Here is a 26,659-nt window from a genome sequence, read left to right on the forward strand (position 1 = left end):
ACACAAATCTCCACCTCCACGTTTTTATGGCAAAAAACCAACCAACCAAAAAACCCAGAAAGAAAAATGCTTTCTTTTCAAACACTGAAAAGAAAACAACTTTGAAATGTTTCCCAATATTTGTTTTGTAGTTTTGACTGCTCTACTCAGCTGCCACTCATGCACAATTCCACTGCCTTCCACATCCCCTTACCACGGTGAATTAATTTTACCCTGTGTGAATTCTTTCCCAAATTTGCACTACTTTCACCCTACTTTTTATGTAATAGAATCCAAAGGCAAACCAAAAAGAAAATTCAAAAACACATCAACAGAAAGATATGACTAAAACTGTGGGCTCTCTCCCTGGGGGACTGTTTTATTACTTGTTGCTATGCACATAGAGAAAGGCAAACTCCTTAATACTAGGCTTTGAAATATTTTCGATATATTTTTAAATGTTTTTCCTCCTTCCCTACCCCTCTCTCCTGCTTGCAATATGTAACAGCAAAAGACATGTTGAAACACCTCAGGGTACTATCCTGTGCAGGGCTGGTCTTTCATTGCTGGTGCTTCAGTTCTGAACGGACTTCATGAGATTCTTATATGCAAAACCAATGTATGTGGGCCCTACAAATTAAAGAACTCCTTTGTGAAGTTGTTTAAAATGACATAGACAGGGAAATTAAGCCCAAAACTTAGGTTTAGAGTTTTTCATTTTAGGTTTTATGAAACATATTAAATAAACAAAAATAGTATCCTCTCACTTTGTCTACTGTGCAATTATTAGAGATGGATTCCAGAAATTGGTTTGCTTTTGTGAAACTTCATCAGTCCTGTTTTGCAGAAACCAGGTGTGTTTCAGATCTGGGTTCTGTTTTATATGAATCACTAAGGCTTGGCAAGAAGAGAATGGCAAAGGGAACTGGGAATCTGTATATCTACCCCGATAAGATTCCATACCTAATAGAAGTGGACCAAGACAGGGACCTTTTATCTGACCCCTCTTCTGCTCAGGGCCGGTTCTAGACACCAGCTAACCAAGCACGCACTTGGGGCGGCACAACTCCAGAGGCGGAATGGCAGCATTCCAGGGGCGGCATTTTTTGCTTCGGCAGTTCGCTCTTGGAGGCTTGTTTTGTTTTTTTTGCGCTTGGGGCAGCAAAATAAATAAATAAATAAATAAATAAAATAAAATAAAAACTAGTCCCTGCTTCTGCTCCCCAGACCCTGATACTTCATATAACACAGAACTTGAACGTGACCCACATCTGGTTTGAGGGGCTGCCTAAACAATCCCCAGCCTCCTAAGCTCATCTCTAATACCAGTGTAGCAGGTACAGTTAGAGTGTGTGCTGTATTCATGGAACTTTTACCAAAAAGAGAAAGTTTTCTGTTTAGTACTAAGTTTGGTAAGACCTTAGACACTACACTAGCAAGTTCTGGACCTAGAAATCCTCTGGAGGGCAGGAGGAGCCCTCTCCTTGAGTCCCCTAAAAGGTTTGTACTCAACACGAACCATCCCAGGAGCTCATTTGCTTATCACCGGGGCTTAAATTCAGCCACAGCTGTCCGAAGCGGAGCTCTGGTAAATATTTTTAACCCCCCTGGAGTTTTTATAGCATATGGGGGTGGGACGGTGGGGGCTCCGGGAAATAATCTATGATAATTTAAGTCTTGCTTAACACACTTGCAGACCGCAAACCTCTCTCTTACAAGAGTTGGATGATATAAAACTGTTTTTACTGAAGAACATGAAAACAAATTTGTTGGGATTCCTCCGCAGTGTCTGCAACTAAAACATTGCAGCATTATGCTACTGCATGAGGACCAGCAAGTAAAACTGACAATCTGTGTTCATCGTCCAAGTGATGTGAAATGCAAATAAGGTGACCAGATGTCCCGATTTTACAGGGACAGTCCTGATTTTTGGGTCTTTTTCTTATATAGGCTCCTATTACCCCTTCACCCTCTGTCCTGATTTTTCACACTTGCTGTCTGGTTGCCCTAAATGCAAAAAGTAAACAGCATAAATAGTGAAAAAATACATATTATTAAAACTTGTTCCATGTTAATTATAAATTATTAATTGGTTACACAATTAAGGAATATTTTGTTAAAATATGAATTTTAACCAGATTGTGTCTCTTTTAAGAAGTTATGTGAGTTGAACTAAGTTCAAAAAAGCTTTAGTTTTAGTTGGCTGCATCAAATGATGGAAGGGAGTAGGGGAGTCAGATAATAAGGAAATGCTTCTTCCCGCTTGGAGTGAGAGAGATGTGGATTTTAAATTGATGGCTAGTCTTCAGGCTGTGATTCTGCAGCTATTTACATGACTGTCAATAAGGAGTTCCTCCAATTATGTCAATGGAGTTCCTTTGGTGTAAAACAGAGGAAAATCAAAATCAGGTCCTTAGAGTCCTTCCTAAGAGATGTATACTCTGTCTCCAATTAAGACAAAATAAAACTGTTTTCCAGAAAATTGTTTTTATTAATAGTGTGGGGAATTTTATACTCGCCTGAACATCAGGGTTTCACAATTTCCAGTCACACCGAACCTTTGGAGGGCTACGTTCTGTATTGTACTGTTTCCCTAAAGCTGGTTTGGGGTTAATTTATATTTAATATAGTAATTACCAGCCCGCTAATCATCCAGTAGGTTCTATCTTTTCCATCAGGGGACACCAGAAGCAAAGGGAGAAAGAAATAATGAGTAGAAGCTGTCTATTTTTGGTCAGGGCTAATGCAATTGAACTACGCATGCTTAATGAATAGCAATGGTTCTGGCTGTAACAAGGAAAAGGCATGGAAGAGATTTTAACATGAAGGCTTGGGGTAGGGTGACCAGATAGTAAGTGTGAAAAATTGAGACAGGGGTGGGGGGTAATTGGCACCTATATAAGAAAAAGCCCCAAATATCGGAACTGTCCTATAAAATCGGGACATCTGCTGACCCTAGCTTGGGTACATGGAAGACACAGAGGACTTAAAGAGATGCACATGTGCAGGATGTAATAATGAAAATGGCTTGTCAGTGTCAGCCATATAAAATTTTAAGCAAACAAGGGATAGGAGACTTCTGGAAAAGGCCTTCTTGGCTGTAATATTATTTGTGCTGAGTCTTCATGGTCCATGTAGTAAGGTCACCCATTTGACCATGAAAGCTGTGTTTTCGTACAAGGAGAGGTAAAGTTTTCAATATGCCTTACAGTGTATGCCACTCTGAGGAAATGGCACTGGTGTGTGCGCTATATTCGTTGTGTCTCGATGGCTTCCACCTCAAATGCAACTACCAGCCCTGCAAACTCAATCAGGAATCTGCTATTCAAACTCAGAGCTTTCTTTCTTGCACATAATTACCAAGAATAAAAGAGTCTGTTTGCCACATTAGGCCTTCAGCAACACCGATTAAACTCCATTATCTTCACAGAGTTTGTATAGGTGTAAATGATTGGTCCTGCAATTGGAATTTAGTAAACAATTCTGTTGATGATGCACAAGAAGGAACAGAATCCAGCCCATCCTTTCTCAGCTGTGTTGGACATATGGGTCTGACAAGGATAACAATATTTAATTATTTGTATCACCTAAGTCAGCATATCTGACTCCAAATACACACAGGGACTAGATCTGCTGAGTAAAAAGCTACTTTTATACACAAACATTTTTCAGAACAGAATTGGACATTAAACTGTGTTTAAATTTGTCCAGAAGTGAATCTGACTCTCCCCCTGCCATCTTTTGCTCTCCTTCGTAGAAGCCTTCTTCGAGATGTGTTGGGTCTAAAGGTCAGAGCCCAAGAGCAGATGCCAGGAAATAAGAGTTCTAGTCCTGACTCTGTTGATGACTTATTCTTTGACCTTGGACAAATTTGCTTAGGATAAAATTGTCTACTCATTTTGGCTGCCAATATTTTAACATGCCTTGGGCCTGATTTTCAGAACTGTTGAGCACCCACAACTCCAAATTAATTTTTGTAGTAGCTGCAGGTTTCCAGCACCTATAGGCTGCCAAGTTGAGCATTCAAAATTAGTGGACATTTGAAAATATTCATCTTAGGCTCTTTGTTTCCCTATCTGCAAAACTGACATAATATTTATCTCATGAATGAATATAAAGACCTATATAAGCACTATGATCATTATATTAGATGTCTTCAGGGAAGCTAGAAGACACTTAAGGCAATAATACTTAGCACTCATATAGCTCCCTACTCCATCCAGGGGCTGAATGGCCCACCCACTCCTACTTCAGGAGTGTCTTTACACGGTGTATAGTGGCCACTCCCCTTCAGTAAGGTATGGTAAGGACCACTGCCTCCCTAAAATCTTTTGTGCAAAGTATAAATAAATAATAAAAGCAATAACAGAAATTATTAGTACTTTCAAATTAGAACAAATCTAAACCATAAGAAAAAAATCAAAGCTACTTCCTCTGCATTGTGAAACTGAAACCCCAAGCTTTTGCAGTTCTTTGGCATTAGTAAATAAGGCTGCAATAGTGCAACTGGCTCTTCATATGTCTGCATCTGTGCTGAGTCAAACTGCGGGGTTGGGGGCGAAAGCTAGATCAGGAATGGGGCTCAAATTACAACCTATTCAATATTGTATGTTTGCTGTGGAGTCAATGGATATTATTCTGCACAGCTTTTAACATAGCAAGAGGATTTTCCTCTCACTGCTTCACACTAATTTGGTACTATCAATTTTATTTTAATATTTGGTTGATTAATATATTATAAATATATAATACTATAGGATTATTAATATTAGGTAGAAGAATGACTAGTGGGCTGTCTTACGATAGCTACTTTATTCGTGTTTCCTTCATGTGTAGCCAAAATTACCCTCAAAGATATTGTAACTATTAACGTGGTAGGGCTAAGGCTTCAGATCTTAGCTACTTCTACATATAGGATATATTCTTCCTGTGATGGCACAGAACAAAAAAAAAAAAAAAAAAAGCTCTGGAGAAACAGAATACCTCAGGGGATTGATAAAAGGATACTGAATTAAATTCAGTCCTAATTTAAGCAAGGTCAGACTGATTGGAGGCTTTCACAACAGCTGAACTTGGCCTTTTGAGCCTTTTACCCACCGGTCTGCCTATCTAAATCCATCCATGAGACTTGATCTTGCAAGCATGCGTGGAGGCACGCCCGACTGGGATTCCACATTGTTTTCAGGGTCTGCTCACATGGAGCTGCTTGCAGACTCAGGGCTTTGGTCAATAATGCCTAAATGTTGTTAGCTGATGGCTGTATAATTTATCAATTGCCACTCATGATGCATAACAGCTTTTTGGAAACTTGGAAAGCGGTTCAACACATGACCATGTACAGAGCTTTACCCACTTACTTAGGAGGACATCTGTAGCTGATGCCAAAGATCACTGTTTTCACAAGACTCCTGAGACCCTAAGTAAAAAAAGTGTATCTTGAAGGCAAGGCTTTCTGTCAAACAAAAATAAGCTGTGGCCTGAAAGTGAACACACAATGTTCAAGTGAGGGAGAGAAAGAAGATCTAAAATGGAAGAAGTCCACTCAATATAAATAGACTTTCCGGAGAGTATGGCATGCACTTGGTAAGGGAAACCAGTAGCTCAGAGCTCTCAAAAAGGTTATCAAAATATTCTCCTCTAGGCAGAGAAAGAGTCAGAAAAATGTCAGACTAAACAATGTGTTCAGAAAATAGTCTGATCCCCCACAAAACAATCTTGTTGAGATGAAGTTAAATGAGTAGGCATGTATCGGTGTTTTGCATTATCTTTCAAGGTATTTTTCTTTGTTTTTAAGTTAGAAAACCAGGAAATTCAGTTTAGTTGGGTTTAGGAAACCCAAATATTTGGATGTCTGGATATTCAATTACAGCAGCCACTTTTATGGGTTTAGTTTTGTTTTATTTGAATATGCAAACACAACATCTCTTAAAAGACATTGAAATGTTTGGGGCTTAAGCTAGTGCTGAGTTTCTGCCAATGAGTACTGTGATATTATTTCATATGAAGATGTTCAGGGGAAAAACATCTCATGAGACTTACAGGTCATATCCAATTCTGAAAATCTGTCCTAAAGTCCTGATTTTCAGAGATGCTGATGAGCACCCAGCAGCTCTCATGGGCTTCAGTAGCAGCTACTAAATACCTCTGAAAACCAAATTACTTATTTAGGCAATTAACTCTATGCTGAAAAATATAGACTCATATTCTGAGTAGATCAAATAATTTGTAATATCATAAATGTGAACTGCTCACAACTGAATTACAGGAAGTATACTAGCTAAATAGGTTCCCCCCTTTCCCTTTACAATCAATTTGTTTAAAGGAAAACTGACACTTTTCATCATTAGGCTACCAGCCAAGTGGCTTTAAAAAGCCTACTTTTAGTTAATTAAAAACTTTATTCTCAAATATCATTCACACTTTCCATATTATGAGATATGCTTCTTCTCATGATCAAGGCTAAATTTTATTCCTAGTTGTGTATTCCTAGTTACACAAGCAAGATCTACTGACCTCAACTGAGCAATCAGGTTACATCAGTATAAGTGAGAGGAGACTGTGATCCTCAGAATAATACTTAGCAAATATAAAATGTTTAAATTTGAAAAGCATCCAAGCAGCAAAGTTTACATTTATGTCAAAAATTAAGTACAAGGGTGTTCAAATCTGGGATTTCAGTTTAATTAACATTTTACCCCAATTTATAAAATAGTGTCAGTCTTTATGTTGATTTTTCAAAATCTAAATGATCATTTTAATATATTTTGTGTTAATACACATATTAAGCCCAAAATATTACATTGTTTGTGATATTTTACTAAAATAGATAAGACTAGCCAATTATTAATTATCCAGCACCATACAATAGTAATGAGGTAAACTAGCTCCACTGTTGTTGGATCTATTCTTATAAAAAATACCATGTGATGTTGTGCAGTCTATATGGTTTTATAAAAATATAAGTGAATATAATGTAACTGGGATATGCTTCATGCAAAAGGTCTCTTGTAAGGTATCATTACAAAGCTCATAATCTACTGAGTGTGATCATCCTATTTGTAGAAATGTACCACTCTTGTATCTAAAACTAGAAATATAAAACATAACTCTGAGGGCCTGTTGTAATTATGTAAAGTTTGGGCCATTAAGGATGGTTTGGAATCTTGATGACTCCCATTGTCTGCAGATGGCTGTATTTACCTGTGAGTCTTCCTGTATGTGTGTGTGCTGGCAAGTGAGTAATGAAGTCTTGCAGTGACATGCGATCATGTCACTGAACTGGAATCCATCTTTAACCTCAAAAAGAACTCCTGTTCTTTTTGAGGATACAGACTAACACGGCTGCTACCCTGAAACCATCTTTAACCTGGTGCTTTTCCAGTGAGGGGGGGGTGGAAACCCAGAGGGACAAAGGGTTCCCGTCTTATGCAAAAGATATATAAAGGGGTGGAAGAGAACAAGGGGGGAGAGGAGCCATCATGAAGAATCTTCTAGCTATCACCTGAGCTGCAACAAGAGCTATACCAGGGGAAAGAATTGTGCCCAGGCCTGGAAGGTGTCCAGTCTGAGAAAAAACTTACTGAAGCATCTCTGAGGGTGAGATTATCTGTATTCAGTTTGATTAGACATAGATTTGCGCATTTTATTTTATTTTGCTTGGTGACTTACTTTGTTCTGTCTGTTACTACTTTGAACCACTTAAATCCTACTGTCTGTATTTAATAAAATCACTTTTTATTTAGTAATTTACTCAGAGTATGTATTAATACCTGGGGGAGCAAACAGCTGTGCATATCTCTCCATCAGTGTTATAGAGGGCAAACAATTTATGAGTTTGCCCTGCATAAGCTTCTCCTGTCCTGACAGGACAGGAGAAGCATCAAGCACTAAAGCTTTATGCAGGGTAAAACGGATTTATCTGGGTTTAGACCCCATTGGGAGTTGGGCATCTGAGTGCTAAAGACAAGCACACTACTGTGAGCTGTTTTCAGGTAAACTTGCAGCTTTGGGGCGAGTGATTCAGACCCTGGGTCTGTGTTGGGGCAGATGGGCGTGTCTGGCTCAGCAAGACAGGGTGCTGGAGTCTTGAGCTGGCAGGGAAAACAGAAGCAGGGGTAGTCTTTGCACATCGGGTGGCAGCTCCCGAGGGGGTTTCTGTGATCCAACCGTCACATACCATAGGATCTTTAATGATCACAAGCAGTCACTACCTGAATTTTTCATCTTATCCAAAAATGGCACCATCAGCAGCATAATGGCACCTAACATCATGCCCTGGTTTTGGTTCCTTTTTTGTCTCAGGGCCTAATATCATACTTGTAGATGAAATCCTGGCACCATTAACATCAATGGGAGTTTTGCCATTCACTTCAATAGGACCACAATTTTACCTTATGTCTTTATTCAAGAAAACTCTGATTGCAATCAAAAAGAAACCAGCAAGGAGTAGTTTTGTCTGACTAAGGAGCATAAGATAAGATCTTCAGAGGGAAGATTACCCTCTAAATCACATATTTGTTAATATAACCTGGGAGAGTTCTGTTCCAAGTGGTAACATATGTTTGTGACAGGACAGGAGAAGCATCAAGCACTAAACTACTGCATATCACTATGTTATTGTGCTTAGAACATTTCACCTGCTGTTTCATTTGGAAGGAGAAAGTACTTGCGTAACATCATCTTGCTGCTTATACAATAGGTGACTTCTGTCCCCTCCTCAATACCTACTCAACCTAAACATTTGTATTTTATTTCCTGTTTGTATTAGATTTTGAACAGAATTAATGAAATGATTTGACAATCCTAAAACACTAACCTGTGTTTGTCTAGGCATTAGATTTTTTTTTTTAAATGTGACACAACTTTTAGTTTGCATTATGATTAGGAATCTTTGAATCCCTAGCTGAAATAAAATAAACATCTCAAAGTCTGTATTCAAATATGTTAACAAGGTTTAACATGTAATATAATGAAGTGACTTCAAACAATTCAGCATGGGGAAAGATCAATTTAATTATGGCAATACTATTTTTTTTTGACTGAGTTGGTGGGAAATTACAGCCATAAACGCTAACATAAATCATAGACTAAACATAAAAGTTATTTGCAAGCAGCAGGAAGTATGAAATGAGTTTCCACCCATGGGTGAAATTTTCAAGCAAAAGTAAATATCTTTTCTTCACCTACCTGTGGGTGTTTGTGTTGCCTTCAAGTCTGCGACACTATTTATCTCTCTCATGTTCCTAATGTGTTTATTTCCCATAAACTTTATTTTAAAGCAGGGCAAAAGTGTGCTCATAGGGCCTTGTTCCTGTCAGTTATAGAGGAAGCAGAACTCAAAGTTTTCTGGGATGTCTCAGCACTGGAAATGGGCAAAACAGTTAAGGCAAAATCACTGGTCACAATTTCACCAATCCCTCCCAATTTGGATTTTCAAATGCCAATCAGCTTTTTACCCAAACCTCCTCAATCAATCCCTGACCCACACTCCTCATACATTTTGGCTTCTCTACCACTCCTACCTTTTAAGGCAAATCACCAACAGCACTGTGGCTCTCTCTCTTGTTTGTGCCATAGTATGTACATCACACGGTTCACACCTGTGACAAACAGCAGGAAAACATCTAAGATTTGTTGCTCTTCAGATTCCAGTCAGACACATACATGTCATGTACTGTGGGACCCAAGTAATGGGAAAGCTTTAGAGCACCAGCAAATTTGCAGTGAGCAATGTACCAAAACCTAACTTGTCAACTGGTAGAAGAGTTATGTGCGGTAGGTGGACGGAAGATTTACTTGAGCATCTAGAAATAGGGTAAGGGCTAAAGAGAGGATCAGTTGGATCTGCTGAACCCCATATTAAAACGCAGAGAGGAGTTACAGCAGCAGAAGGATCATGGAAACAGACTAGGTGATCAGTGGGAATTGAAATGGCTCTGGTAGCAGGGAGAGTGAAATAGATTGAGTGTCAGGTGGAAGAAGGGATATGTGAAGTAACAGAGAGGGAAGATTATCCTGAACTTCTGGAAGTAGGGTGAGGGCTAGAGGGAGGATCCTTAGGATCCAGGCCTGACAGATGGATTGGGCCCTGATACAACAGTAAATTAATAAACAGAATGGCACACATCTGATTTCTGCAGGGACAAAATCAAGGGAAGAAATGCACCCTGGTTCACACCACTTTAGGTTATAAGACCTGAGAAAATGGGAGCAAGCAGAGGCAAGGAATCATAGACAATGAGTAAGTCACAGGCCTGGGACACAAGAGATCTGGCTTCAGTTCCTTGTTCCATCACAGACTTCCTGTGTGACCACAGGCAAGTTACTTATTCTCTGTGCTTCAGTTCCCTATCTGTAAAAGATGAGAATAATAATACTTCATTATCTCAAGGGGTGGTTGTGAGCATAAATCCCTAAATACTAGTGGGATGCTCAATTTATGGTGATGCCATAGTACTAACTAGTGATGTGATTCTGACTCAATCAACTCATTTGAGCACACTGCTGACATAAATGGAGGTCATGGGAGGGGGAGAAAGAAATGTAAGGTTTTCATGTCAGGAAGTAGTGCTACACTTTTGGTGATCTTGACCCAATATAGTCTAAATCCACCATTGCAAGATGGAGGGTGATCTATATAAATTGATTCTGTTAAACTTTTAAAAAAGCATTCAAATTTTTGGATATTTAGCTGAACCTTTAAAATTGTTTTAAAGTTTAACCATCTCTCCACAGGACTGTTGTAGGTCAGCAGGCAAGGGAAAACAAAGACTTAGAAGACATGGATAGGGGAACTTGAGACGGAAAGCAGTTTTATTGGACAGGGTAGGACAGTATTGCTCAGGAGATCATGGACAATTTTATGGGTGATGAGCAGGATTATACTTGAAAGAGGTAGAGCTGGTTAGCACTATCTGGGAGGTGGCTAATTATTTCAGGCACTGGCAACCTCAACTTGTTTACAACTGAGTTGATTTTTCCTTTTGATTTCATGTATTTAATGTTATTTCTGGAGAGGGTCTGGGTACTGTGGCTTATCCTCAATCTATATCTTTCCCATTGACATTTCCCTTCTAATATCATATGGCTGCCTTCCAGAGTAAACCCTAAAAGGTCAAATTTCAGCTGGATGTTGTGCAGCCAACAGTTAAAGTATCATTATTTGTAGTGGAGTAGTACCAAGAGGCCATGACTAGGCTGGGCCCCCTTGTGGTGGGTGCTGTGATAAATCATAAACAAAACCTTTTAAAACAGAGATCTCTGAAACTATAATTTCCACTGGGCTCAAGCAGAAAAGATGATTATTTCAGTCCTACTTTGCACTATTAAATGGGGTCCTGCTGGGAAGCATCACTGAGATAGCCGCTACCACTGAGGTTGTGTCTCCACTGCAAAAAACGGTGTGTTCTTACCCTAATGAAATACATATTATTTTTGCTGTTTATTGTAAAAACCTCTGGCTCTCAGATACACCAAGCTCTGAAGTTATCCAAAAATATCTGGAGGTAGCAGAAATGCCCAAGATAAACAAAACTGATAAATAATAGAAGAAGAAATCTTAGAGACTGTAGCAAGTATGAAAAGTGGTAAAGCTCCAGGACCTGATGGCTTTCCAGCTGAATTTTGCAAGGTATTTAAGATGGTCCCTTGAGAGGCACCTTCAATGCTATTTGGTTAGGAGAGGTATTTCTACAACTCATGAAAGAAGTTGCAGTGGCTGTTCTCCCTGAAGTAGGAAAAGACATTATCTTGTTGTGCAGCTCTCACAGGCCCATGTCATTGTTGAACCATGACTAGGGCTGCAGATTTGTCACAGCATTTTTTAATCAAAAATTACAGAGCAGTCACAGTAAATTTAGTAAAATTTTGTGATTTTTTTTTTAAATAAAAAAATACTATGACAAATAAAGGGAGCTTGGGATGGAGAAGGGGGGATGAAGAGAGCCTGCCCCATGCTCACCCCGAAGCAGTGGCTCCTGTCCCGCAGGGCTGGCCCATGGGGTCACAGCTCCACTCACTCATATTTTGCCCTGCTGCCTCCCCATCACGATGGCAGGTGGCTGGGCCAAACCTAAGTGGCATTGTGACCATGTGCACCAAGTTGCAACACCCAGAGCGGGGAGCCATGCCCAGCTCCACAGGACAGGAGCCGCTGCTGCATGGTGAGTTTATTAAAATCATGGACACAAAAACACATAATGGACAAACAGGAAAAACACAGTATCCATGACATTGCTTCCCACCAAGACAAACCTGCAGCCCTTATAATGAAAAATATTTTAGCAAAAAACTAGCAAGCCAATGGCAGTCCATGCTCTCAGCTTATATAAATCCAGATCAAACTGGATTCATTAAGGATAGACAGATGTCCAATAATATTTGGAGAATACTTGGAATCATCCATAATGCCAGACCAAAAAAAGATGAATTTATCACTTGATGCAGAGAAAGTCTCTGATAGAATATTGTGAAACTTCTAATCCTGCCCTATATGGACATTGGTCCCCAGTCCCTTAAAAGGATAACTGCTCTTTACACAAAAGCAGCTGTATGAAGTTATGGAGTTAAATCTCCCATTTGAACTACACAGAGGGACTAGGCAGGGATATTCGTACTCTCTCTACTTTTTGCACTGGCCCCAGAACTTTTTGCTTAGAGGCTAAGGGACAATGTATCTATCGTAGGACTAAAACTTCCAGGAGCACATCAGAAAACAGCTTTATATACAGATGATGTAATATTTATCTAAATTAAATATTTCCCTAAAATTAGTTTCTAAAGAAATCCAAGACTTTGGGAAAGCATCTGGATTTAAAGGAAAATATGCCAAATCTGAAATGCTAGCTATAAATTTACCAGACTCTGAAAAGTCACTCCTCCAGAAAAAAAATTGGGCACAAATGAGCAGCAAACCCTGTAAGATACCTGGGAATTCAAATCTCAAACAACACATAAGTGCTCTGTGATTTAAATGTCAATCCACTACTTCAGCAAATGTAAACAAAATCTGGAGTGCTGGAGAAAGTATGCCATTTCTTGATTAAGAAGAACAGTCACAGTCAAAATGAAAGTTTTGCCAAGGACAGCTTTCTGGTTTCAATCCTTCTGTGATCATCCCAGACAAAACCCTAGCACAAATACAGAGGATGTCAGAATTTATATGGAATAAGAAAAGACCTAGAGTAAGCACAGACCCATTAGTCAGCGTGGACTAGCTGTTCCAAATATTCTATGGTATAATCAAGCCAGTCAGCCCAAACCATACACACATCCTTTTGCAAAGGCCACTCTATGGATTTGGGATATAACTAGAAATAAGTTATTTTGCCTTGCCATGACACCCATAGCAAATAATCCAGATCTTAACCCAAATCACGAAGCACAGAATATATAAATACATTGAATGGGGATAAGTGATACAAAAATTGTAGTGAAAGAGATTTTATGCATATATGATGAAAACGTCCAGTCATTAGAGAGTATTGGGATGTAATCCATAACCAAGAATCACAAATTGTTGGATATTTATTACCAAACGATTTTTCGCTAATTCTCCTGGAGCTTCCTGGAAGAAATGGTCACGCAAAAGGAAATAAAAAATTAAATCTCTCAGCTCCATGCAGCTGCTTGGCTATAGCTAGCTAGCTAGCTAGTCTCATTGGACAAAAAAGAAAAAAACAGTCCAACTGTAGAGGAATGGCTCAAAAACCAAGGGTGGTAGTTGTGGAAAAATTCACACACCAAATACATACCCTGCAAAATAGACAGAAGACAGAGAGCTAGATATTTGGTTACCTTTTATTCAACACAAAGTATGTTCACATGCAAAAATACCCAGCACACCTATCCAAGTTTTTTTGTATATTAACATTTGACAGACATGCCCAGTCTGATAAATGTGTAATCAGAGCTGTCGCTTCACTTAATCAAACCCCTAGACAGGACATGTCCTAGGTGCTGTAAGGATGTTTGCTCTGGGCTATGGTGCTGAACAGAGAGCTCTGGTGACCATAGTCCTATACAACGTGCGGCTGAGCTTGCTGGTTTCATGCCGCAGTCCTCGACTTTATGACGTTTGAGTTACAATGAATTGCACTTACAATGCTTCTATATTGACACCCTGATTCGACTTACAACTATAGGTTTCGAGTTTACGATGCTCGATCCCGCAATGGAGTAGATTGCGGTTCTGAGTTACGACATTACGACTTGACGCAATTGTAAGGAACCAATTGTGTCGTAAGTCCGAGGACTGCCTGTATTTATGTGGCTCGGATTTACACACCTGTTAGGATGTCCCACATGAACAAATGGCATTAACCGTGACAAAGCTACACTGCCAATGCAGGTGCAAACGGCAGGGAGACCGCAGCAGCTTGCATCCAAACTCCCAACCCCTGCTCTGCAGGCTTTGGGGCAAGCAGCTGAAGAGAAGCAAAGCAGAACTACCGTGAGGTACCCAGAGTTCAGCCCAGAAGACTTAGGGTTGCCAGGTGTCCAGTTTTCAACCAGAACGCCCGGTCAAAAAGGGACCCTGTCAGCTCTGGTCAGTACTGCTGACTGGGCCATTAAAAAGTCCGGTTGGCAGTGCAGCGGGGCTAAGGCAGGCTCCACGCTGCTCCTGGAAGCAGCGGCATGTCCCCCCTCCGGCTCCTATGTATAGGGGTAGCCAGGGGGCTCTGCACGCTGCCCCTGCCGCAAGTGCCGGTTCCACAGCTACCATTGGCTGGGAACTATGGCCAATGGGAGCTGTGGGGGTGGTGCCTGCGGATGGGGCAGCATGCAGAGCTGCCTGGCCACGCCTCCGCATAGGAACCGGAGGAGGGACATCCCGCTGCTTCCCAGAGCTTCTTGAGGTAAGTGCCACCCAGAGCCTGCACCCCTGACCCCCTCCTGCACCCCAACCCCCTGCCCCAGCCCTGATCCCCCTCCCATCTGACAAACCCCTCATCCCCCTGCATCCCAATCCCTGGCTTCCGCCCAGAGCCCTCTCCAACACTCCAAACCCCTCAGCCCCAGCCCAGAGTCCCCTCCTGTTGCTGCACCCCAAATCCCTCATCCCTGGTCCCACACCAGAGCCCTCAGCCCCCCATGCACCCCAATCCCTGCGTTAACCCAGAACCCCCTCCCATACTCTGAACCCCCCAGCATCCCAAACCCTTCATCCCTGGCCCCAGCCCAGAGCCCTCACCCCAACCCACAGCCTCAGGCCAGAACCTCCTCCTGCACCCTGAACACCTCATTTCCGACCCCACCCCAGAGCCCGCACCCCCAGACGGCACCTGCACCCAAACTCCCTGAGCCAGCCAGCCCGGTTAAAATGACCGAGTGACAGTGGGGAGGAGCAGGGGATGGAGTGAGCGGGGGCGGAGCCTCGGAGGAGTGTTTGGTTTTGTGCCAGTAGAACGGAGACTGTGAATTTCCGTTGGCGCCATGCTCCCGGTAAGTATACATACTATAGTAACATGTATTTTGAAATGTAAAAAATAACCAGTGACATACATTCAAAAATTAATTTGTAATAATTTGAAAATACACGAAATACATTATTTAAAAACATTCAATGCTTTAATGGTATGTATACATTTGCAATTACATAATGGGCTGTTGCTGGGTGATGGTGATGGTTAGGATGGGGTCGGGGGAGGGGGCTCCACACCTTACCATGGCGCTTACTCCCTCTCCTGGAGCCTCAGTGTGCTGCGACCAGGAGCGGCCCCGGACCGCGTTGGAGCCACTGCGCTGCAGTGCGCCAGGGCCGCTCCCGGACGCGGCACGCTGAGATACCGGGGGAAGACGGAGGCGGGGGCAGCCTCCGACATATTCGTAGGGGCCCCAGCAGAAAATTGCCCCACTTGGCCCCCCCCGTCTGGGCGGCCCTGGCCCTGCAACACTTGTATAGGATAGAGAGGAGCTGCGTTGATTAAGCTTTGACAGGCTAGGAATTGGAGGCCTGTGCCTTTAAGACCCCAGCCCCAGGAACCTGCCCCCTGCTCCGAGGTTGACATGCAGCGTCCCTGTGAGAACAACAAAAACAGCCTCTGCCCCCCCCACCCCTAGATTAGCGAGCACAGTGGGTGGCTCATCCCACGGGGTCACTGTTCCGCCCCCTCCCCCTCCCTAAACGGGGGTTTTGTACCCGCACGGGGTCTGGCAGTGTCTCCCCTCCCCCGCTTAACCCCGGCTCTCACCCCCCACCACCGATTTTTGCCCTTCAGCCCCTCTTGTGCCGCTACCTACAGTAGCTTGAACCCCCCAGGCCAGTAAAATTCTGCCCCCTGCTCAGACCCTGACAGCCCCCCCGCTGCGATTTGCCCCCCTTAATCCTTTTAAACCCCCCCAAAGAGGAGGTAGCAAATCGTTAGCAGAAGTAAGGGCATAGAGAGGGCAGAGGTTACAACGAAGGTTACTGGGCATGCTCAGTTCGACTGAGCATGCTCAGTACACCCAAAGTAGCAAAACGGGAGCGGGAGCATTTTGTGGGGCTACACGCTGCGTGGCAGAAACCGCTCCCAGTAGCAAAAGGGGAGGGGAGCACTTTGTGGGGCTACACCGGGCTGCTCCCAGGGCTGGACTCAAGCCCGAGGGTGCCGGGCCGGAGTCCCCGAACAGCGCCGGGGAGCGGAGCTCGCAGCCGGGCTGCGGGAGGGGGCCTGTGGGCCGGGCTCGCCCCCTGCCCCGGGCCTGCTGGCTCCCAGGCCCCACTTAAGGTGGGCTGGGCTCAGGGGCGGCCTGACCCCCCGGGTGGTGCCCGGGCCCCTGGCCAGCGCGGGGAGCCGCAGGCGGGTTTGGGACCCTGGGCGCTGGAGGGGGGCAGCTGCCTTGGGGCGGGGAGCTGGGGCAGCACCCCCGCGGGCCACCTTAAGCGGCTGTGTTGGTGCTGCCGGGTGGGAGGCTGCCAGGGAGCACATGGGGCTGTTAAAGCAGCCAGCCCAGCCCTGGGGAGGGGGAACCCGGCTCAACGGGGTGCAGGCCGGGGGCTCAGGGCAGGGAGAGGGGGTGCAGGAGAGGTTCGGGCTTACCCGCAGCGGCGCGCTCCCTGCCTGCCAGGGCCCCATGCCGGGCCGCTCCCGGGGGAGGGGCGGGGCAGCACAGGGCTCTGCACGCTGCCCTTGCCACGCCTCCAGGTACCTCCCCTGAAGCTCCCATTGGCCGCAGTTCCCCGTTCCCGGCCAATGGGAGCTTCGGGAGGCGGTGCCTAGAGCAACCCCTTACCCTCAGAGACATGCTGCCCTGATGGCTGCTTCGGAAAGCAGCGCGGGGCCTGCGGCACCACGGGGGGCAAATCCCGCGGGCCGGATGCAAAGCCCCGAGGGGCCAGATCCGGATCCGGCCCATGGGCATTAGGGTGTGTGCCCGGGCCCACCCCGTGCGCACGCCCATGGTAAGGACCTATAGTTTCCCAGGCTGAAAGTGAAGAGAGACCAATTTCTTTCATAAGAGACAAGCACTTCAGCCTCAGTGCTAGCAGGAGAATCCATGTGGAATTATGGGGTTTTCAAATCTAGGACAAACTCACAAAGAAGTTTAGAAATTTAAATACCAACATTTTTAGAAGTACTCATCAAAATCAAGTAATATTTTATACAGGATTTAAAATGAGATGCGGTGGAATTTTAAAAGCTGTTACTATTTATTCTATCTGTGCACTGTGACAATCGTTTCAGATCATTTTACGCCATTTGTAACAGGATCTTTAGGTCAGTCATTTATTTATTGTTCCTATTTATGTAATTACCGTAGGCATTTGTTTCTGATCAATAAATAATTATTTTATATAAAATGGCAACCTATAGCAATAATGATTTGAATTAAATACCTATTGAACCAAAAAGAAAAAAGGAGAAGAGAAAAGCCCTGTAATTGTTCAGCCTTAAAACCCCAATTCCAGAGAGTACTTATGCACGTGACTAACTTAAAGTAGATGAGCCATCCCACTGCTGTTAGTGCTCCAATCAGGAACATGCTTAAATACATTGATGAATCAGTGTCCCAGTTCACAATAATTCCATATTAAAAATCATAGTTACTGAATGATAATTAGCCTTTCCATTCAAACAGACCCCACGCCACACCTGAACTCTGCTACCTTTTCCTATTCTACTTTTTACCAGGTTATTTTTCCCCAGAAAACCTTGGCCATTTGGATGTTTGGTGTAGTAGACGGTTGTATTGGAAGAGGCTAGATTGGTGCCCTTTCCCCCACTAAGCAAGAGTGCATGCATCCCTTAATACATATCAATTGTTAGTTTGTAATTAGCCTGTCCATACCCCATCCATCAGGTTTATGTGCATTCACATACCCTCTCCCCCCACCCAAATCAAATCAGGTTTGTATGTATCCAACACCTACGCACAATACACTTACTAGCACTGCCCCCACTATTAAGTTTGTGCTCGCATGCACTCTTATCAGCTTTGTGCCCCCACCGCCTGATCCCATTACCTTTGTGTGCACCCAGATCCAATTCATTCTTGGGCATACACCACAAACAAAATTACATGTGAATAATGAGAGCAGGAAGAGGCCATTTTGTATTAGGATTATCAAAGTTTCTCTTTGTCACCTCTAAAATGCAGCTCCCCATTTGGTGGAATACATCAATCAGTTACTACTGGAATGGGGATAGGAGAGGCGGAGCAGGGGTGGAGTCGGGCCAGGGCTGGGGGTAGAGGGGGCTTGAGCACCCACCAGCGCCACTAGAGTCTGCGCCTATGGGGGCTACCCCTTTTGCCCTCCCCCTACCGGCCTAAAATCAAGCTTGTGTGCTCATGGACTGCATGTTCCACCAACAGCCAGTTTTATGAGCACAGTGCGTCAAAATTGCAGTTGTAATGTGAATAATGACTAAAAGTTACCCTAAACCCAATAATTTAAAACGATTTGAAAAACAAAACAAAACTAGCCCTTAGACCAGACCTAGTGAGGATCTACCTCTCTACCAAATCTGGGTACGTAGACAGTATTCTGAAGAGTTGCTAGCACTGCCTAGGACAAATTTAAGCCAGACACTAAAACTGGAGATTTCTTATTTAAAAGTTTTTAAAAGAAGTCAAACAGCCACTACGTTAAATGTTCCAATAGTATAAAAACAAATTGGGTGTGAGTTCTCACAATGATTGTCAATCTCCCTTTAGAGAAAAAACAGGAACATATTCCCCACTGTTGGGGTTGGGGAAGGGGTGAGGGCAGGACCTGGGGGGCGGCAAGAGGCGGGGCGGGGGTGGGAGCTTAGGGGATGGGGGCGGGTGGGGCCGTGGGCAGAGTGGGGGGGGTTGAGTAGCCCTGGAACCCAGAGGAATCCGGCACCTGTGGCTGTTACTGTACAGATTTCCTGAAAAAGGTGATTTGGCGCCCCTCCCATTACCCTGTGTTTATTTTGTCACCTTAGCCTGTCCTAGTAGTCACACTACTTATTTCCCTCTCTCCTCAACAGCTTCCCCTGACCTTCACCCTGGTGGGGAATACACATCTCCAACACCCACAGAAAGTAACCGGAGAATGGGAAACATTGCAGCCATGGCTATCTGGGGGGTCTGGTAAGTCGGCCAGAGTGGTGGAGGTACAGAACGTCACAGCATGAAAACGTTATGTTTCTTCGGGCAGAATTAGACCCTCACTAGCTGAGCGCCCCCCCTCTGGCCCGGCGGCCATCGGCGGGCGCCCCCCTCTGGCCTGGCGGAAAGCCGACCAGAAGCGATATGGCTGCAGCTTTTTAAGGCCCAGTCGCCCTGGCCAGGCGTTCCTTTTCTATGGCTGGAGAGTTCTGCTTCTGGGACAGCAGCTTTCTGCTCACATACCCGATGGGATGTCTCTCCCCCTTTCCCTCAATCTGCATTGGCGCCACACCCAGCCCTCTTCTGAAGCCTCAGTGAACACCAGAAAGAGCTTGTCAAAGTCCTGCTTTACCAGCACCGAGCCCTTGACCAGAGCCTCTTTCAGAGCACAGAGACCCCTCTGCCACTGCGTGGTCCAGACCACCTTATCTGGATTTCCCTTCTTACATACCTTAGTGATTCGGGTGGCTATGAAGCTAAAGTGGGGAACGAATCTCCGGTAGTAGCCCGCCATCCCAATGAAAGCCTGGACTTGCTTTTTCATCTGGGGAACGGGCCCATCTCTGATCACCTCCACCTGAGCCGGCTCTGGCTTTATGCAGCCGCCCCCCATTTTGTGGCCCAGGTCTGACATCTCTCACAACTCCCGCCCCCGCCCACCTTTGCACTTCCCAGCTTTTATAGTCAGACCTGTGTCCTGGAGCCAGTTCAGCCCTTGTTTAACCTGGGCCACATGGTCCTCCCAGGTCTGGCTAAAAATGCAGATATCATCACTATATGCCAAGGCAAAATTCTCCCTCTGAATGAGTAACTGGTCCACCAGACGCTGGAAGGTGGCAGGTGCCCCATTTAGGCCCAAAAGGTAGGACCAGGAACTCTTATAACCCCAGAAGGGTGATAAAAGCAGATTTCTGCCCAGCATCCAGATCCAAAAGGTACTTGCCTGTAGCCCTTGGTGAGATCCATAGTAGTGAGATAACGACCCCCACCTCCCCGTCCCGTCTAGAAGATCATCAGGCCTAGGCATGGGGTAGGCATCGAACTTGGTGATGGCATTAAGCCTCCGGTAATCCGCACAAAACCAGATTGACCCGTCCTTCTTGGGGATCAACACTACGGGAGAGGCCCAAGGGCTGGAAGACAGCTGGACCACCCCTATAGCCAGCATGTCCTTGACCTCTCTCTCCAGGTTGGGCTTTTTTCCCAGTGACCTGGAACGGGGAGCATCTTACCGCGGGGTGGGCTCCTGTCGCCACCTGGTGGACAGCCAGGTTACTGAGCCCAGGCTCGTTGGAGAGCAGCGCCTCTCGGATCTCAGCCTACTGGGCAGGGGTTAGCTGATCTGAGAGGGGAATTGATTCCGGCGAAGGGCCGGCCCAGTCTCAGGGAATAGATCCACGAGTGGGTCATCTTCCTGCTCCTCCCGCTGGCCACAGATGGCCAGTACCAAATTCTCCCTGTCAAAGTATGGCTTCAATCACGTTGACATGGTACACCCAGTGGCTGTGAGCCCAGTTAGACAGTTTCACTACATAGTTTACCTCATTCAGCTGTTTGATGACCTTGAAGGACCCATCCCAGGCAGGCTGTAGTTTGTTCTGTGGATATGACGAAGTGGGGTTTTATTTATCTTGTTATGTTGCGTGCGAGTCTTACTGTCCTGTACTAATATTGTGTGTACCTTAGTTTCCCAGTGTAATGCACCAATACTTAGCTGGTGGGAATTGGGAGTGTGATTTTGTGGAGGCCCTCAGGGCAGGTGAGACTGCCCAGCTATTTGCATCTATGTAACCTGAGACCCAGGAGGGGGGTGCGGCCAGGTGACACCTTTGGCCTGCGAAGTGAGACCAAGAAGGAGGAGGGGCATCAAGGGGAGTGTCCCAGGTCAGGTGGCTGGAGGCTGGCAGTCTGCCTCGGGAGACTGGAAAAGGGGAATCCAGGGCGTCTGGCCCAGGATTCCCAAGATGGACTTGGCTGAAAGGCACACATGTTTGTAATAGTTATGTCTGTTCTACGCCGTGTTCCTGTCAACGAATAAACCTTCTGTTGTACGCTGGCTAAGAGTCACCTCTGACTGCAGAGTTGGGGTGCAGGGCCCTCTGGCTTCCTCAGCAGCCCCGCCTGGGCAGACTTGCTGCGGGAAGCGCCTGGTGAGGAAGGGGCTGCTGAATGCTCCAAGGTAAGACCCAGGAAGGTCGAAGCTCTGTAAGCTTCTTGCCCTGGAGACAGTATGCTCAAAGAGAGGAGGCATGCTAGACCAGAGTCCTGCCTGGCTTCGTAGGGAGCAGTTCCAGAGCATCGCCCGGTGACTCCGGGACAGCTGGTGCAGAGGTGGGATCAAACTGCACCCCGTGGACAGAGCATCCTGCAGTAAGTGACTGGGGAGCAATAAAACAAAGGGGGATTAGCGAGAGATGGGCATGCTGGAGGCTCTGAGAGGTGCAATTCCAGGAGGCGGAGGAGCCTCCGGCTTAACCCCCAAGAAAGAGTGGACCCCTGAGAATGGCTGTCGCACTGAAGGGGTTCCTCCCAGGGATTGTGGGGAGCTGAGAGAGTACAGGCCTGTGAGTCCATGACCCCTTGGGAACAGCATGGAGATGGCCTATACCCATGTCCTTAAGAAGGACATTGTAGAGCTGTGCAGAGAGAGAGAGGGCCGCGCCTTGGAAAATTCACCAAGGCACAGCTGATTGCCCAGTTGGAAGAGAATGATCACTCTAAGGAGCCAGTTCCTGAGAGAGAGGCTGGGAGCAGCCAGGCAGCCCATCTCTCCGACCAGCAGGGGATCTTCCCGACCGAGTTCCCCGTTGGTGGAGCTGAGACAGTTGGAGTTGGAAAAGGGACAGAAACTGAAAGAGCTGGAGGACCATGAGAAGGAATGGGAGGACCGTCAGAGACAGAGGCAGCATGAACTGGCGATGGCAGAGCTGAGAAGCAGAGAGACCCCTACCGTGGTGAGTGCGGACGGGCCCAGGCTAGCTAAGCCCATAGGGAACGCAGATATAAGAGTGCTGCCACAGTTTAAGGAAGGGGATGATAGAGGTGCCTTCTTCACTGCCCTTGAGAAGGTCTGCAATGTGCACCAGGTTGACCCTGCAGACATCTTTGGCATCTCATCCCCTTACTGGGTCCCAAACCCACAGAGATGTTCAGCCAGATGGATGAGGTGGAAGCAAGGGACTATGAACTGTTCAAACAAGTCCTGCTGCGCAAGTTTGAGCTGACCCCCCGAGGCGTACAGGAAAAGGTTCCTGAGTGTGCAGAAGACCCAGGGGGTGACCTATCTGGAACTGGTCACGCTGATTGGGGAAATACACCCGCAAGTGGGTGAATGGGGCGGGGCCCAGACCAAGGAGGACGTGATTGAATTATGGAGCTGGAGCAACTGTATGAACTCTGCCCCCCTGACCTGAGGATGTAGTTTGCAGACAAGAGGCCGAAGGACCTGTGCCACGCAGGGCTGCTGGCGGATGAGTTTGTAGTTAGCAGGTCGGGCACTGGAAGGGAATCCCAGGGGGACAGGCCCACGTCAGTGCAGAAGGTGGCGGGGGGGTCACCCAGGGGCTTCCCTGAAGGAAGTCTTGGAGAAATCCCTCCTGAGAGGCACAGCCAATACCAGAGCTGACCCACCAGCCCCTGGAGACCAACGGGACCTGAGGTGTAATTACTGTGGGCAGGGGGGCCACAGATGGGCCCGGAGCCAAAAGCTCAGGGACAGAATGAGCAAACCGAGCCCTCAAAGGGGCTGGATCCCCAGGCAGGTGGGACTGGCAGTTTAGCAATGGCCCAAGAGGGAGAAGTCTCCCAGGCCAGCTCCTCGGGGAGGCTTGATGCTCAGTGTACAGGGTGGGTGTGGGGCGGCCCCTGAGGAGCGAGTGCCTCATTCCCCTGGAGGTGGATGGGAAGCAGGTCACTGGGACGTGAGGTGACACTGGCCCGGCCCGAGGTGGTGGCCCCAAACCGGCTGGTGTCCAACACCTACCTAACCCTGACGGGTGTCTGCGAGCCCCCATTTAAGGTACCCATGACCAGGGTACATCTGAAATAGGGGGCCAAGGAGGGCCCCAAAGATGTGGGGGTGCATTATCAGTTGCCTACCGAGGTGCTGATGGGGGGGGGGGTGACCTGGCAGATTGGCCGGGCAGCTCCCAGAGTGCCCTAGTCATCACCTGTAGCCAGAGCCAGCGAAGGGCATTCTGCCCTGACATGGGGGGCGGTGGCCTGCCGGGGGTGCAGGTTCCTACCCCAGCGGGAAAAGAGTCATTGGGGACAGGACTTGGCGGGGCTGCGGCCTGGGACCCAGCCACTGAGAGGGAGCAGGTCCTCATCCCTTCCCCAGCCGCTGAATTCCAGGCCGAGCTGCGGAAAGATCCCTCTTTAGAGAAACTAAGGGAACTTGCTGGCCACAGCCCGGCAAAACCCCTGGGGGTAGGCTGCCTGGAAAGATTCCTGTGGGAGAAGGGATTCCTGTCTTGGGAATGGGCTCCCCAAGGGGAAGTGGAACTGGGGGAGGGGGGGGGGGGAAGGGAGGAGATCAGGAGACAGCCAGTGGTCCCCCAGAAGTACTACCGCAGGCTACTGTACCTGGCCCATGCTGTCCCTCTCTCGGGATACCAGGAAATCCAGCGCACCAGGCAGAAGCTGCTACAGAACTTACACTGGCCTGGGATCTTTGATGCCATCCAGCAGTACTGCAGGTCCTGCAATCCCTGCCAGAGGGTGGGGAAGGCCCAGGACAAGGAGAAAGCAGCTTTGAGGCCCCCGCTCATCATAGAGGAGCCTTTCCAGAAGGTGGCCGTGGACATAGTGGGACCCCTCAGCAAGGCAATTCGGACAGGGGAAAAAATACATTCTGGGGGTGGTAGATTTCGCTACTCCCTATCTTGAGGAGGTGGCCTTGTCTGTTTTCAGCAGAGTGGGGGGTTCCCCAAGGAGCTCCTTACAGACCAGGGCTCCAATTTCATGTCAACTCTGCTCCGCTGCTTGTGGGAGAAGTGTGGGGTCCGACGCACCTGGGCCTCAGCGTATCACCTTCGGTCCAACGGCCTGGTGAAGAGGTTCAATGGGACCCTAAAGATGCTGCTGAAAACCTTCATGAACCAGCACTCACAGGACTGGGACAAGTTGTGATGTTATTGATATAATCTGGGACCATATGGGACATTGTTGCAACCAAGGTCCTGTAGTGACACCAAAGCTGGTATAAAGGAGGTCAAATAAGGTCTCTAAGACAAGGTTCTGGTTTGCTGGTTATGTTTATGCTATCTGGATGCATAGATCATTGTTGTATTTAAAGTTAGAAGTATTGGCTCTATACTGTCTGTATTTCATAATTATGCTGTGCTTCTGGGTGACACCCCAGACAGGTTAGTGTCAGCTCTGCCTAGCCTGCTTGATGACCCCTTAAGGACCACCGGCTATACAACTGACCCATTGAGAGAAGGCAAATATGCCTTGCAACTCAGCAATGTAGGGAGGGACTTGCCCATGTGACTCCAGACTCCATTTTGCTGTAATTTTCCATAGTAAGGGACAAAGAGGTGTTCTTACACCTGGAAAAGACTATAAAAGGCTGATGCCTCATCTCCATCTCGTCTTCAATCCTGCTTCTTACCTCTGGAGGGACTTTGTGTAGAGCTGCCGTTTGTAGCAAAGGACTGATGACCCATCCCAGCTGGGGATGTACTCCAGAGACTTGATTTGAACCTGCAGCTTAGTCTATCACGGCTACAAGCCTGAACCAAGAACTTTGCCATTACTGTATGTCATTGATTCCATTTAACCAATTCCCTCTCTCATCTATATCTTTTTCCTTTTATGAATAAACCTTTAGATTTTAGATTCTGGCAACAGCATGATTTGTGGGTACGATCTCATTTGTATATTGACATGAGTCTGGGGCTTGGTCCTTTGGGATCCAGAGAACCTTTTTTTCTTTTACTGGGGTATTGGTTTTCATAACGAGTGGCACTGTTGGTGATACTGGGAAACTGGAGTGTTTAAAGGGAACTGCTTGTGTGACTTGTGGTTAGCCAGTGGGGTGAGACCAAAGTCCTCTTTGTGGGGCAGGTTTGGTTTGCCTTAGAGGCGGAAAAACCCCAGCCTTGGGCTGTAACTGCCCTGTTTTAAGCAATTTGTCCTACATTGGCACTCTCAGTTGGGTCCTGCCAGAACCAGCATCGTTACAGTGGCGTAGTCGTGCTAGGATCCACAGAACCAGGTCAATTAAGCTCTGGGTCAGAACCCCACGCGATCCAAATTTGAATTTTGGGATTGAGAGTTTGGTTGGTTAAAGAGCAGTTGCAACGGGTAAGCAAAGAGCATATGAGGGCCTTGGCAAAGAAGCCCTGGAAGATTTGTGTTCAGAAAAGGGGATAAGCTTTAGAAAGAAAGCTACAAATCAAGAACTGAGAGAGCTGTTAATGGCCAGTGATCCGGGGGCAAGAGCGCAGCCCTTACCGGCGGCTACAGAAGATGCAGAAAAAATGAGAGTACAGAAGGTAACAAATAAACTGTAACTTGAGCATGAAAGGAATCTAGCAGATCTTCGATTGCTGGAAAAAAACAAAAAACAGCTGAATTAGAAAGAGAAGCTGATAAGAGAGAAGAAAGAGCTCGTAAGGGGCGTCTGGAGCTGCTGGCTGCGGAGGAGAAAGCTCCACAGATGGAACAGGAGACGGCCAAACTTCAGCTCCAAGTAATGGAAGAGTGGAGCACCTGGTGCTCCACTTCCCCACCGCCACAAGAAAAACTGGGAAAGGACGTGTCCCATTGACAATGATACTGAGGATAGAGAGGAGTTTTTGTCTACCTTTGAATGCCTCTGCAATCTGTACCAGATCCCTGATGATCAGCGAATGCCTGTCCTGCTGGCCAGACTGACTGGAAAAGCCAGGGAGGTATTTAATGGACTGGGGGAACAAGAAGCCTTGGATTATGAGCGGTTTAAAGATTCTGTGTTAAGGCCGTTCAAGGTTTAGAAAGTTTAAAGTGTCTAATGATTGCACTTCTGTAGAATGTGCTCATAAGCCCATGGGCTTTGTTAAAAAGTGGGTTGTGGGAAGCAAAGGCGCATGGGAGTTTTGAAAAACTGCTGGATTTAATAATTTTGGAACAACAGTTC

At 46.2% G+C, this 26,659-nt stretch overlaps 2 long non-coding RNA genes across 3 annotated transcripts in view; one reads left to right on the top strand and one right to left on the bottom strand.

Moving 5' to 3' along the window:
• LOC101942181 (uncharacterized) overlaps positions 1-17,172 on the bottom strand; it is a 38,296-nt gene extending 21,124 nt beyond the window's left edge. The window contains exons 1-2 of the long non-coding RNA XR_010601321.1: positions 17,001-17,172; positions 9,501-9,578 (exon numbers count right to left, since the gene is read on the bottom strand). This is a non-coding gene — a long non-coding RNA (uncharacterized LOC101942181). The remainder of the gene's footprint in view (positions 1-9,500; positions 9,579-17,000) is intronic.
• Positions 17,111-26,659, top strand: part of LOC122173457 (uncharacterized) — a 59,001-nt gene continuing 49,452 nt past the window's right edge. The window contains exons 1-2 of one of the 2 annotated variants that reach the window (XR_010601323.1): positions 17,111-17,362; positions 19,416-19,518. This is a non-coding gene — a long non-coding RNA (uncharacterized LOC122173457). The remainder of the gene's footprint in view (positions 17,363-19,415; positions 19,519-26,659) is intronic. The other variant, XR_010601322.1, reaches the window with a different exon arrangement.

This window comes from Chrysemys picta, chromosome 5 (assembly GCF_011386835.1).
Source record: "Chrysemys picta bellii isolate R12L10 chromosome 5, ASM1138683v2, whole genome shotgun sequence".
Taxonomy (NCBI): domain Eukaryota; kingdom Metazoa; phylum Chordata; order Testudines; family Emydidae; genus Chrysemys; species Chrysemys picta.